The following is a 14,991-nucleotide window of genomic DNA, read 5'->3' on the forward strand; positions in this document are numbered from 1 at the left end:
GTATATTTATTAGGATTTCATGAAATTAGCAATGTTGAGCCTTAAAACTCTTGCAAAGATTTTGATAATGAAGGCTGTTAGTGCTAGTTTTATGGAGAGGGAAGCTGCCTCTGTGGTCTTTGATGCTTGTGGGATGAATTTCTTTATTCAGATTCAGTCTCCATGGGTATTTAAAATATGTAAACAGCGGCTTTTAGTAATTTATTGTGAATATAGAGAAGCATAAGTCTAGGCCTAGGACTGTAACTCTCATATGTGGTGTGAATATTTGCTTATTTATTAGCAAAGAATATACAGGAACTCTTAAACTCCATGCAACGTAATAATAATAATAATAATAATAATAATAATAATAATAATAATAATAATAATAATAATAATAATAATAATAATAATAATAATGATAACATTCAGGACTTTAAACATATAACGCTTCTCTCGTTATCAGTTTACACTGTTAACAAATTTACACTGTTGTTAACAAATTACAATATCTAACAAATTACACTGTTAACAAATTTACACTTCTGTTAACAAATTTACACTGTTGTTGACAAATTACACTGCCATTATTAAACTTATACTGCTGTTGTCAAGTTTACACTGCTGTTGTCAAATTACAGTTATCCGATTTACACTGTCGTGATCAAATTTACACTGTTATGATCAAATTTACACTGTCACTGTCAAATTTACACTGTCATCATTAAATTTACAGTCATCATCAAATTTATAGTCATCATCAAATTTACACTGTCATTATCAAATTTACTCTGTCGTCAAAGTTACACAATCATCAGATTTACAATATCATGACATTTACACCATCAATATCAATTTACCTCTCTCAACATCAGTTTACTATTGTGCTCCAAAAATCACAATCACAGAGAAAGTTTTGGGCCATGGGCCTTGACTACAAATTTTGACGAATGGGAAAATATCTCCGCTGCTTAGTTGGTTAATGAAATTTAATAGTTAATGCAGTACCTTAGCCACTCAGCCAGATCTCGGATATGGCTAAGTGGCTTAAATACTGCGCACTTTGATGCAGAGTGTGCAGGTTCGAATCTTGCTGTGGACTAAGAAATAATGTTTGTAAATAGTTTAACATGTGTGTCAATTGCCTAGGATAACTAAGAAAAATCAGACGAAGTGTTGCTTGTAACGAAGCTGAAGTCTGAGAGGAACTTACGTACCACCAACACCACCAGTTCCACCACCATTATAGCCACCATCATCACCACAACCACCACCACCGCCATGACCGCCACTTCCACCAACACCACCCCCGCCACCACCACCACTGCCAATCAGTGAGGGCTGGACAAGCCTCTCCCACACCACCTCCACCATCAGCACCACTATACTACCCGCCATGCCTGCAAAGAAGAATTTACAATGCAAAAACGATTAAAATTCGCGAAATTTGTAAGTTAGATTTACACACTTGTTCGGGGCAAAAAGAGGAGCATCATTAAGGCAACTTGAAAGATAAACACAAGGTGATGATCGTATCTTCAAGCACTCCATCGTAACTGGAACAAAATGCAAATACCGAAAGATGGAGTAAAAAAAGAAAAAGTTTCTCCCACGCAAGGGAGCTTTATATAATCTGATTTAATAAAACTCACTGTTATAGGCGAAACGTTGACTTTAATGAAGGTATCTATCGCATTTGCGTGACATCTGCTTCAGTACACTACAAGTTACTAACTCTTATTGGGATACCATTGAAAGCTTCGTCGCATTTCTTGATATCTCCCAGATCAGAACGTCAGATTGTATTACCCTGTGTATGAAACACATTCTCTGTGATGGAGTATGACAGGGAGAAACCATTCGATGTGATGGAGTATGACGGAAAACTCTCCAATGTGATGGAGTATGATAGGGAGAAACCATTCTATGTGATGAGACATGGCAGATTCCAGCTTAGTGTTCTACCAACTACGGTGACATAAAGAGACCCACGTTTAAGAAGAAGCCTTCATTGTAGCAACGTTTCGCCCTGTGTAGCGCTTTATCAAGTCATCATAAAGCTCTACACAGAGCGGAAAGTTGCTCCACTTAAACCACGTGTACATATTACCTAGGGCATAGAGGGTAAAGATACCGAGGAAGTCTCCAATTGCCAGCGTTCGGAGATTGGAACTGTCTTCTCGCCCCGGAGGCTGGAGGCAGTGAGACACGTTCTCCATACCAGACTGAAGGAGCCTCTCCAGCAGACCAAACTCCATCAGCCTGTAGATCCTATAACATATATTATAAAGAACAAGAAGGTACAATACTGTGACTGAAACAATACACAAATAACCAGCACAAAAGAGAGAGGAACCCAAATCTAAATCGGACCGAAGCGTCGTCGCGGGCTCCTCTCTCCTGTGCTGGTTATTTGTGTAACGTATATTTTAATCTCTACCTTCGCTCTCATATACAATTTGATGGTAGATCAATGGGTAGAACACATTAGAATGAGAGAACTCAGAGATGAATAATGCTTTAAGGAGTGAACATTACCGGAGTTCATAAAGAAAGCACAGAAAAAATGTGAAAACTCCATTGATCTCTTTTGAGTAGTTCTGAACACTTTTAAGCACTCCTGAATATCACTGAGGACCTCTTAGCACTTTTGAACACCCTTAAACACCCCTCATGAACACCTGTAAGCAAGCTTTAAACACTTTTAAACACTCTTGAGCATCTATAAACACTTTTGAACCCCTTAAGCACTGGATCAATACTCACTCAGACCTATAAGCAACCTAAACACTTTCAACACCCTGAAACACCCGCTAAGTGATCTTGAATCCCCCGTTAAGCGCCTTAGAGAGTCCCTGCTCAATACTTACACACTGTCGACGGCAGGTTTCAGAGGAGAGCCCCGGGGAAACCCCAGGCCGAACTGAACGAACATAAACCCTCCTCTTGTGATAGACATGCGGCACACACCATGCTGCAACCCCGCCCACACACGCCCACGAAAGCCCACACACGGGTGCGCATGTCCACATGTCAGGTATGATGTATATAAAGTTTTTAAATTAGAAAAAAATTATAGACAGGGAATCTATACCTATATGCATATATCTCAGTGTATATGTACAGAGTTAATTTTAGGGTGTACAGGTGAGATGCACACACACACACACACCACATACACACACACACACACACACACACACACACACACACACACACACACACACACACACACACACACACACACACACACACACACACACACATCTCCCCATGGGTATTGAGAGAGGGAGCAGAGGCGCTATGTGTACCCCTAACAACAATATTCAATACATCTATCGAAACAGGGAGATTGCCTGAGGCATGGAAGACAGCAAATGTAGTCCCAATCTTTAAAAAAGGAGACAGACATGAAGCATTAAACTACAGACCAGTGTCACTGACATGTATAGTATGCAAAATCATGGAGAAGATTATCAGGAGAAGAGTGGTGGAACACCTAGAAAGGAATGATCTCATCAACAGCAGCCAGCATGGTTTCAGGGACGGGAAATCCTGTGTCACAAACCTACTGGAGTTCTATGACATGGTGACAGCAGTAAGACAAGAGAGAGAGGGGTGGGTGGATTGCATTTTCTTGGACTGCAAGAAGGCGTTTGACACAGTTCCACACAAGAGATTGGTGCAAAAACTGGAGGACCAAGCAGGGATAACAGGGAAGGCACTACAATGGATCAGGGAATACTTGTCAGGAAGACAGCAGCGAGTCATGGTACGTGGCGAGGTGTCAGAGTGGGCACCTGTGACCAGCGGGGTCCCGCAGGGGTCAGTCCTAGGACCAGTGCTGTTTCTGGTATTTGTGAACGACATGACGGAAGGAATAGACTCTGAGGTGTCCCTGTTTGCAGATGACGTGAAGTTGATGAGAAGAATACACTCGATCGAAGACCAGGCAGAACTACAAAGGGATCTGGACAGGCTGCAGACCTGGTCCAGCAATTGGCTCCTGGAGTTCAATCCCACCAAGTGCAAAGTCATGAAGATTGGGGAAGGGCAAAGAAGGCCGCAGACGGAGTACAGTCTAGGGGGTCAGAGACTACAAACCTCACTCAAGGAAAAAGATCTTGGGGTGAGTATAACACCAGGCACATCTCCTGAAGCGCACATCAACCAAATAACTGCTGCAGCATATGGGCGCCTAGCAAACCTCAGAACAGCATTCCGACATCTTAATAAGGAATCGTTCAGGACCCTGTACACCGTATACGTTAGGCCCATATTGGAGTATGCGGCACCAGTTTGGAACCCACACCTAGCCAAGCACGTAAAGAAACTAGAGAAAGTGCAAAGGTTTGCAACAAGACTAGTCCCAGAGCTAAGAGGTATGTCCTACGAGGAGAGGTTAAGGGAAATCAACCTGACGACACTGGAGGACAGGAGAGATAGGGGGGACATGATAACAACATACAAAATACTGAGAGGAATTGACAAGGTGGACAAAGACAGGATGTTCCAGAGATTGGACACAGTAACAAGGGGACACAGTTGGAAGCTAAAGACACAGATGAATCACAGGGATGTTAGGAAGTATTTCTTCAGCCACAGAGTAGTCAGTAAGTGGAATAGTTTGGGAAGCGATGTAGTGGAGGCAGGATCCATACATAGCTTTAAGCAGAGGTATGATAAAGCTCACGGCTCAGGGAGAGTGACCTAGTAGCGATCAGTGAAGAGGCGGGGCCAGGAGCTCGGACTCGACCCCCGCAACCTCAACTAGGTGAGTACAACTAGGTGAGTACACACACACACACACACACACACGGTGTTAACCACATCTAGTCCACAATTTATACATTAATACATTATGAAAAAGTGCAAAACTCATTTATCTGTAAAAAAAATACTGATAAAAAAATTGCCTATTTATATAAAGGAGTTTTTTTTGAGGCTATCAATACTTTTTTCTCCTCTTCTTCTTTCTCCCTTCTTCCTCGTTCCGTTACTTTGTAATCAAAGGAAATATTAAATGTGCTTAGCACTGTCTTACCTGTGAAAAGTCTTGTGCTATCATGTACAAGGAGGAATGTCGTGTGTAGAGACCTGTGGAAGATATCGAAAAAGGTTTATTTGCGAGAGTGTGTGTGTGAGAGAGAGAGAGAGAGAGAGAGAGAGAGAGAGAGAGAGAGAGAGAGAGAGAGAGTGCCAGACAGAAATGATAATAGGCGCGTGAAGCATTGTAATGGAGAAGAAAGACACAGACAGACACACGGGTCTAAGTATAGACAAGTTCCGTGAGACAACAACTAAGTTCTCACTAAGTTTTACGCCACAATTTAGAAAATCAAAGAGAGCAAAGGCAAGCGTGGAGAGAACTTTCATTAAAACAACGTTTCGCTCGGTGTGAGAGCACCATCAGTTTAACCTGATAAGAGCCCACATTAAGCGAAATGTGTCAACTAAGTCTTGCTCTGTGATCTTGGTTTCACGACGTTTAGGACGTCACTGCCTAACTTACACACAGAACTGTGATATGACCACGTCTAAAAGACGTTTCTCCTGCCATTGGTGACTACACATACTCCGAACACATATAACAAATACCACATAAGATATGCTACCCTTGACTCACACACCTAAATAGCACACAATAGCCCTTAATCTAGAAAGAAATAGATAGTAGATAGAAGATAGCCTCAGGGTGCACTCCCGAGTCCTCTCCTGATTACCTTGCCCATCTACTTTCCAGTACCACATCAATGATAAACTATGAGGGACATGTAACACCTAAGTCATTACACACACCTGCCACTCCACTTATGGTTGATGGAATGATGGCGCTAGGATGGAGGAGCAGGTCTGAGTGTCTGGCCCAGCCTCTACCCATGGTGGAGGAGATATTCTCTGAGTAAGCTGCCTGCAACACCCATTGCAAAGATATCCAGTATATTAATACCGGCATTATTATTCATAATTGTTATTATATTATTAGTAGCAGAAGAAGTAAGTCACATTCATAATTATTATTATTAGTATTATTATTATTATTATTTTATTATTATTATTATTATTATTATTATTATTATTATTATTATTATTATTATTATTATTATTATTATTATTATTAACATCGTTATTTAAGAAGCACCTTAAATATCACTACAGATTTACAATTGTAGGGTGTCCGAGACTCGCCAGTCTTCAAGACTACGGTGCTCTTCAACTCCAAGGTTGAGGAACTGATTACCTCATCTTTTGTATATAGATCTACTGTCTTCCAGTTAAATCCTTGAATTTGTAGCGATAAAGCCACTGGATGGCGAAACGTTTGCAATAAAGATACCCAGATATTGCACATGTATCTAATTCTTCACACACACTGTAAACCTCTATCACTCTCCTGACTTTACTGAACCTGACACAACCTGTAAGATCCTTATTCATAATGGTGACTTTTCTTTGCTGTTTATTAATGTTCTTATTGGGAAAGGGTTTCCTCCGAGAGCGTGGATTGGATTAAGGCCTCGAAATACAAAAGCTTGTCTTGGTGTCCAAAGATCTCCAGTCCTCGAGGAGTTATGGCTGTCAAGCTGTCGTTTAAACTTGATGTTGTCTTTCTTGATCATATGCGCCTTTATGTGGATTCTAACTCTTTTTTTTCATCTAACGTAACTTTTTTAGGGTTGTAATGGGTTCTCCTCTATCCTTTGTCCTTCCTAGCGTTTATATGGTGTATTTTTTATACTGTTTTATTTTTTTTCTGGTGTCGCTGTATAAGTGTGTGTTTCGTCTTCAACTACGTGACTCTAGTCTCTTCCAAACTTTTCTCTGCGACATAACAGTCTTGTTCCTTCTGTCATGTTAATTCCTGCTGCGACTACTACTACTACTACTACTACTACTACTACTACTGCTGCGACTACTACTGCTACTACTACTACTACTACTGCTACTACTACTACTACTACTGCTGCGACTACTACTACTACTACTACTACTACTACTACTACTACTACTGCTGCGACTACTACTGCTACTACTACTACTACTACTACTACTACTACTACTACTACTACTACTGCTGCGACTACTACTGCTACTACTACTACTACTACTACTACTACTACTACTACTACTGCTGCGACTACTACTGCTACTACTACTAATACTACTACTACTGCTGCGACTACTACTACTACTACTACTACTACTGCTGCGACTACTACTGCTACTACTACTAATACTACTACTACTGCTGCGACTGCTACTACTACTACTACTACTACTACTACTGCTGCGACTACTACTACTACTACTACTACTAATACCACTACTACTACTACTACTACTACTACTACTACTACTGCTGCTGCGACTACTACTACTACTACTACTACTACTACTACTACTACTACTACTACTACTACTACTACTGGCATGAGAGGTCGTCATAAGATTATTCTAATAGATTGGAAATATTTATAGGTTTTCTAATCAGGGAAGTATGACTTTTAGTTCATCTGTACCTGAGGTTGTGGGGTACCTGTGAGGTAGTGGGGTACCTGTGAGGTTGTGGGGTACCTGTGAGGTTGTGGGGTACCTGTGAGGTAGTGGGGTACCTGTGAGGTTGTGGGGTACCTGTGAGGTTGTGGGGTACCTGTGGGTAGTGGGGTACCTGTGAGGTAGTGTACCTGTGAGGTTGTGGGGTACCTGTGAGGTTGTGGGGTACCTGTGAGGTAGTGGGGTACCTGTGAGGTTGTGGGGTACCTGTGAGGTAGTGGGGTACCTGTGAGGTTGTGGGGTACCTGTGAGGTAGTGGGGTACCTGTGAGGTTGTGGGGTACCTGTGAGGTTGTGGGAGGTGTGGGTACCTGTGAGGTTGTGGGGTACCTGTGAGGTAGTTGGGTACCTGTGAGGTTGTGGGGTACCTGTGAGGTTGTGGGGTACCTGTGAGGTTGTGGGGTACCTGTGAGGTTGTGGGGTACCTGTGAGGTTGTGGGGTACCTGTGAGGTTGTGGGGTACCTGTGAGGTTGTGGGGTACCTGTGAGGTAGTGGGGTACCTGTGAGGTTGTGGGGTACCTGTGAGGTTGTGGGGTACCTGTGAGGTTGTGGGGTACCTGTGAGGTTGTGGGGTACCTGTGAGGTTGTGGGGTACCTGTGAGGTTGTGGGGTACCTGTGAGGTTGTGGGGTACCTGTGAGGTAGTGGGGTACCTGTGAGGTTGTGGGGTACCTGTGAGGTTGTGGGGTACCTGTGAGGTAGTGGGGTACCTGTGAGGTAGTGGGGTACCTGTGAGGTTGTGGGGTACCTGTGAGGTTGTGGGGTACCTGTGAGGTTGTGGGGTACCTGTGAGGTTGTGGGGTACCTGTGAGGTTGTGGGGTACCTGTGAGGTTGTGGGGTACCTGTGAGGTTGTGGGGTACCTGTGAGGTTGAGGTAGTGGGGTACCTGTGAGGTTGTGGGGTACCCTGTGAGGTTGTGGGGTACCTGTGAGGTTGTGGGGTACCTGTACCTGTGAGGTTGTGGGGTACCTGTGAGGTTGTGGGTTACCTGTGAGGTTGTGGGGTACCTGTGAGGTTGTGGGGTACCTGTGAGGTTGTGGGGTACCTGTGAGGTTGTGGGGTACCTGTGAGGTTGTGGGGTACCTGTGAGGTTGTGGGGTACCTGTGAGGTAGTTGGGTACCTGTGAGGTTGTGGGGTATCTGTGAGGTTGTGGGGTACCTGTGAGGTTGTGGGGTACCTGTGAGGTTGTGGGGTACCTGTGAGGTAGTTGGGTACCTGTGAGGTTGTGGGGTACCTGTGAGGTTGTGGGGTACCTGTGAGGTTGTGGGGTACCTGTGAGGTTGTGGGGTACCTGTGAGGTTGTGTGGGTTGTGGGGTACCTGTGAGGTTGTGGGGTACCTGTGAGGTTGTGGGGTACCTGTGAGGTAGTGGGGTACCTGTGAGGTTGTGGGGTACCTGTGAGGTTGTGGGGTACCTGTGAGGTTGTGGGGTACCTGTGAGGTTGTGGGGTACCTGTGAGGTTGTACCTGTGAGGTACCGGGGCGGTTGTGGGGTACCTGTGAGGTTGTGGGGTACCTGTGAGGTAGTGGGGTACCTGTGAGGTTGTGGGGTACCTGTGAGGTTGTGGGGTACCTGTGAGGTTGTGGGGTACCTGTGAGGTAGTGGGGTACCTGTGAGGTTGTGGGGTACCTGTGAGGTTGTGGGGTACCTGTGAGGTAGTGGGGTACCTGTGAGGTTGTGGGGTACCTGTGAGGTTGTGGGGTACCTGTGAGGTTGTGGGGTACCTGTGAGGTTGTGGGGTACCTGTGAGGTAGTGGGGTACCTGTGAGGTTGTGGGGTACCTGTGAGGTTGTGGGGTACCTGTGAGGTAGTGGGGTACCTGTGAGGTTGTGGGGTACCTGTGAGGTAGTGGGGTACCTGTGAGGTAGTGGGGTACCTGTGAGGTTGTGGGGTACCTGTGAGGGTGTGGGGTACCTGTGAGGTAGTGGGGTACCTGTGAGGTTGTGGGGTACCTGTGAGGTTGTGGGGTACCTGTGAGGTTGTGAGGTACCTGTGAGGTAGTGGGGTACCTGTGAGGTAGTGGGGTACCTGTGAGGTTGTGGGGTACCTCTGAGGTTGTGGGGTACCTGTGAGGTAGTGGGGTACCTGTGAGGTTGTGGGGTACCTGTGAGGTTGTGGGGTACCTGTGAGGTTGTGGGGTACCTGTGAGGTTGTGGGGTACCTGTGAGGTAGTGGGGTACCTGTGAGGTTGTGGGGTACCTGTGAGGGTGTGGGGTACCTGTGAGGTTGTGGGGTACCTGTGAGGGTGTGGGGTATCTGTGAAGGTGTGGGGTACCTGTGAGGTAGTGGGGTACCTGTGAGGTTGTGGGGTACCTGTGAAGGTCTGGAGTACCTGTGAGGTTGTGGGGTACCTGTGAGGGTGTGGGGTGCCTGTGATGGTGTGGGGTACCTGTGACGTAGTTGGGTACCTGTGAGGTTGTGGGGTACCTGTGAGGGTGTTGAGTACCTGTGAGGTAGTGGGGTACCTGTGAGGGTGTGGGGTACCTGTGAGGGTGTGGGGAACCTGTGAGGTTGTGGGGTACCTGTGAGGTTGTGGGGTACCTGTGAGGGTGTGGGATACCTGTGAGGTTGTGGGGCACCTGTGAGGTTGTGGGGTACTTGAGGTTGTGGGGTACTTGAGGTTGTGGGGTACCTGAGGTTGTGGGGTATCTGAGATTGTGGGGTACCTGAGGTTGTGAAGTACCTGAGGTTATGGGGTACCTGACGTTGTGGAGTACCTGAAGCTGGGTATCTTACCTCAAAGAAACTATGAACGATAGATCCTTTAGGGAAGGTCCAGGGTACCTGTGTCTGAGTAACCAGCTCCTCCAGGGTATCGAAGGGTATCTTCACCTGTGGGAATAACACCACATAAGCAAGTACCAAACATCCTGCTTTAGACAATTGCAAAATACAAATCAGTGATATAAAGTAGCTACCTGGTCAGACTGTAATATATTTCATCATACACATAGTATATATATAGACATTATATATATACATATATATACATATATATATATATATATATATATATATATATATATATATATATATATATATATACATATATATATATATATACTCAACCCACATGGAGACAAAAACTCAGAAGATTAATTGGTCTGTATATTTCGATCCCCTTCTGGGAACCTCTTCAGTATTATTATTACTACTGTAAGTGAGGTCACTCCCCAACCATTTTCTTCTCCAAAATATTTGAACGTGCAACATTAATAAAATTATAAGATAAAATACCCATGACTAAAAAATTCCTCTACCAACTTTTCTGTTTTCATTGGGGGGATGTTGCATCGTCTGCCAAGTCTTTTGCTTTCGTAGTGAGTGATTTTCTGTGACAACAACATAAAATATCTTGCCGTGGTTTCAAACCACGCCCGTTCCGTGGTTTGTTTACATCTAATACACTTTAATTAAAAACGTATTTAATGAAAGTTAATCCTCTTATAATTTAAAAACAGAACGGAATTAAATATCGCATTAAAACATTTGTAGTTTTATCTCCCCTCGTTTATTTCCCCTCGTTTATTTCCCCTCGTGTATTATCTAACTCGTTACTTTGTATTATTTGACGTAAATGTTTAAGTATACTTAAGTGTGTTTTAGTAGTGGTAGTAATAGTGTCATTAGAAGGCGTAGTAGTAGTAGTAGTAGTAGTAGTAGTAGTAGTAGCAATAGTAGTAGTAGTAGTACTAGTAGTAGTAGTAGTAGTAGTAGCAATAGTAGTAGTAGTAGTAGTAGTAGTAGTAGTAGTAGTAGTAGTAGTAGCAATAGTAGTAGTAGTAGTAGTAGTAGTAGTAGTAGTAGCAATAGTAGTAGTAGTAGTAGTAGTAGTAGTAGTAGTAGTAGTAGCAATAGTAGTAGTAGTAGTAGTAGTAGCAATAGTAGTAGTAGTAGTAGTAGTAGTAGTTGTAGTAGTAGTAGTAGTAGTAGTAGTAGTAGTAGTAGTAGTAGTAGTAGTAGTAGTAGTAGTAGTAGTAGTAGTAGTAGTAGTAGTAGTAGTAGTAGCAGTGGTGGTACATACAAACATTTCAACCAAGACGGGTCATACCAACGCAATGCCCACGTTTCCCTTGACGGGCGAAATGTGTCCCATAACAGACCTACCCAAGGTGACGCCAGTAGCCCTGACCTCTCCTTACCTTGGGCACGATGAGCATAGCCTGGAGGTTACTCTTGTAGACCAGACCCAGGGTAAGAGAGGTCAACAGCCAGGCTGCGACCAGCACGCGCTCCCCCATGCGCGCACCAGCGCTCCACAACACTCTGGGAACTGTACTCACGGTGGTCAGACTAATAATAATAATAATAATAATAATAATAATAATAATAATAATAATAATAATAATAATAATAATAATACACATCAAAATTCACTGCAGGTCTGGACTCAGACCGGGCCGCGGGGGCGTTGACCCCTGAAGCCCTCTCCAGGCTCTCCAGGTAAACAACCCACCACAACCCACCATAACCCACCTTGACCGATAAGAACAGTGTAACTCCAAAGCCAAGAGAGCTGGGATGTGAGCAGCACAGGGTCCCAGGCTTGGGTCTGGGAGTTTTCACAAGCATAGGTCAGCCTTGGGTAGTAGCAAGCCTTGGAGTGGTTTGATGAACAGTCTTCAGCCTTGGAGGTGGTGTCAGCCTCTCCTCTTCCACACATTCTCATCCTTAAAGAAACATCATAGTCTTAGCATCTCTAGTTTCAAAGGTTCTCATTATCCACCCTATCATTTTCCTAACTAGATGAATTTAACAATAAAATGAAGGAGAGGCTGGCTGCAAAGAACAAGAAGCGGAGGCTAGAAGCGGAAACTACACAGACTTGTAGCTGCCGAACAAAGGGTTAATGCGGAGGGCGTTTTAAGAGAGAAATACGTATAAAAACGCTTTTTTTGACACAGTGAGCAATGGTTACATGCTTGTTACTACCTGTTACTACCTGTTACTACCTGTTATTACCTGTTACTACCTGTTACTACCTGTAGCCGAGAGGTGGATATGTTCATCAAGGAAAGTAAGGAAAGAATTAAATTCCCATTCAGCTTTAAACTTGATGGAAGGAGCAAGATTGTTCCTTGAGTGGGAACTTTTCTCTCTTAATGCGTCGGAAAATACACGATGTCGTTAATCCACCTCATTACCTTCACTGGGCAACTTTTTTACGTCTCTAAATTATATATGAAAAATTCAGTTACCTTCAACCAGCTGCAATTAGTGTAAATGAGAGTTAATAGTATAAATGAATTATTAGTGTAAATGAGTTATCAGTGAAAATAAGACCTATCAGTGTAAATGAGAGTAGTTATAAGTGTAAATGAGAGTTATCAGTGTAAATGAGAGTAGTTATAAGTGTAAATGAGAGTAGTTATAAGTGTAAATGAGAGTTATCAGTGTAAATGAGAGTAGTTATAAGTGTAAATGAGAGTTATCAGTGTAAATGAGAGTAGTTGTAAGTGTAAATGAGAGTTATCAGTGTAAATGAGAGTAGTTATAAGTGTAAATGAGAGCTATCAGTGTAAATGAGAGTAGTTATAAGTGTAAATGAGAGTTATCAGTGTAAACGAGAGTAGTTATCAGTGTAAATGAGAGCTATCAGTGTAAATGAGAGCTATCAGTGTAAATGAGAGCTATCAGTGTAAATGAGGGCTATCAGTGTAAATGAGAGCTATCAGTGTAAATAAGAACTATCAGTGTAAATGAGAGCTATCAGTGTAAATGAGAGCTATCAGTGTAAATAAGAGCTATCAGTGTAAATGAGAGCTATCAGTGTAAATGAAAGCTATCAGTGTAAATGAGAGCTATCAGTGTAAATAAGAGCTATCAGTGTAAATATGAGCTATCAGTGTAAATAAGAGCTATCAGTGTAAATGAGAGCTATCAGTGTAAATGAGAGCTATCAGTGTAAATAAGAGCTATCAGTGTAAATGAGAGCTATCAGTGTAAATGAAAGCTATCAGTGTAAATGAGAGCTATCAGTGTAAATAAGAGCTATCAGTGTAAATATGAGCTATCAGTGTAAATAAGAGCTATCAGTGTAAATGAGAGCTATCAGTGTAAATAAGAGCTATCAGTGTAAATAAGAGTTATCAGTGTAAATGAGAGCTGTCAGTGTAAATGAGAGTGATCAGTGTAAATGAGAGCTGTCAGTGTAAATGAGAGTTATCAGTGTAAATGAGAGTTATCAGTGTAAATGAGAGTTATCAGTGTAAATGAGAGCTATCAGTGTAAATGAGAGCTATCAGTATAAATGAGAGTTATCATTGTAAATGAGAATTATCAATGTAAATGAGAGTTATCAGTGTAAATGAGAGCTATCAGTGTAAATGAGAGCTATCAGTGTAAATGAGAGCTATCAGTGTAAATGAGAGTTATCATTGTAAATTAGAATTATCAATGTAAATGAGAGTTATCAGTGTAAATGAGAGCTATCAGTGTAAATGAGAGCTATCAGTGTAAATGAGAGCTATCAGTGTAAATGAGAGTTATCATTGTAAATTAGAATTATCAATGTAAATGAGAGTTATCAGTGTAAATGAGAGCTATCAGTGTAAATGAGAGCTATCAGTGTAAATGAGAGCTATCAGTGTAAATCAGAGTTATCAGTGTAAATGAGAGCTATCAGTGTAAATGAGAGCTATCAGTGTAAATGAGAGTTATCATTGTAAATGATAATTATCAATGTAAATGAGAGTTATCAGTGTAAATGAGAGCTATCAGTGTAAATGAGAGCTATCAGTGTAAATGAGAGCTATCACTGTAAATGAGAGCTATTAGTGTAAATGAGAGCTATCAGTGTAAATGAGAGTTATCAGTGTAAATGAGAGCTATCAGTGTAAATGAGAGCAATCAGTATAAATGAGAGTTATCATTGTAAATGAGAATTTTCAATGTAAATGAGAGTTATCAGTGTAAATGAGAGCTATCAGTGTAAATGAGAGCTATCAGTGTAAATGAGAGCTATCAGTGTAAATGAGAGCTATCAGTGTAAATGAGAGTTATCATTGTAAATTAGAATTATCAATGTAAATGAGAGTTATCAGTGTAAATGAGAGCTATCAGTGTAAATGAGAGCTATCAGTGTAAATGAGAGCTATCAGTGTAAATCAGAGTTATCAGTGTAAATGAGAGCTATCAGTGTAAATGAGAGCTATCAGTGTAAATGAGAGTTATCATTGTAAATTAGAATTATCAATGTAAATGAGAGTTATCAGTGTAAATGAGAGCTATCAGTGTAAATGAGAGCTATCAGTGTAAATGAGAGCTATCAGTGTAAATCAGAGTTATCAGTGTAAATGAGAGCTATCAGTGTAAATGAGAGCTATCAGTGTAAATGAGAGTTATCATTGTGAATGATAATTATCAATGTAAATTAGAGTTATCAGTGTAAATGAGAGCTATCAGTGTAAATGAGAGCTATCAGTGTAAATGAGAGCTATCAGTGTAAATGAGAG

Source organism: Cherax quadricarinatus, chromosome 71 (genome assembly GCF_038502225.1).
Source record: "Cherax quadricarinatus isolate ZL_2023a chromosome 71, ASM3850222v1, whole genome shotgun sequence".
NCBI lineage: Eukaryota > Metazoa > Arthropoda > Malacostraca > Decapoda > Parastacidae > Cherax > Cherax quadricarinatus.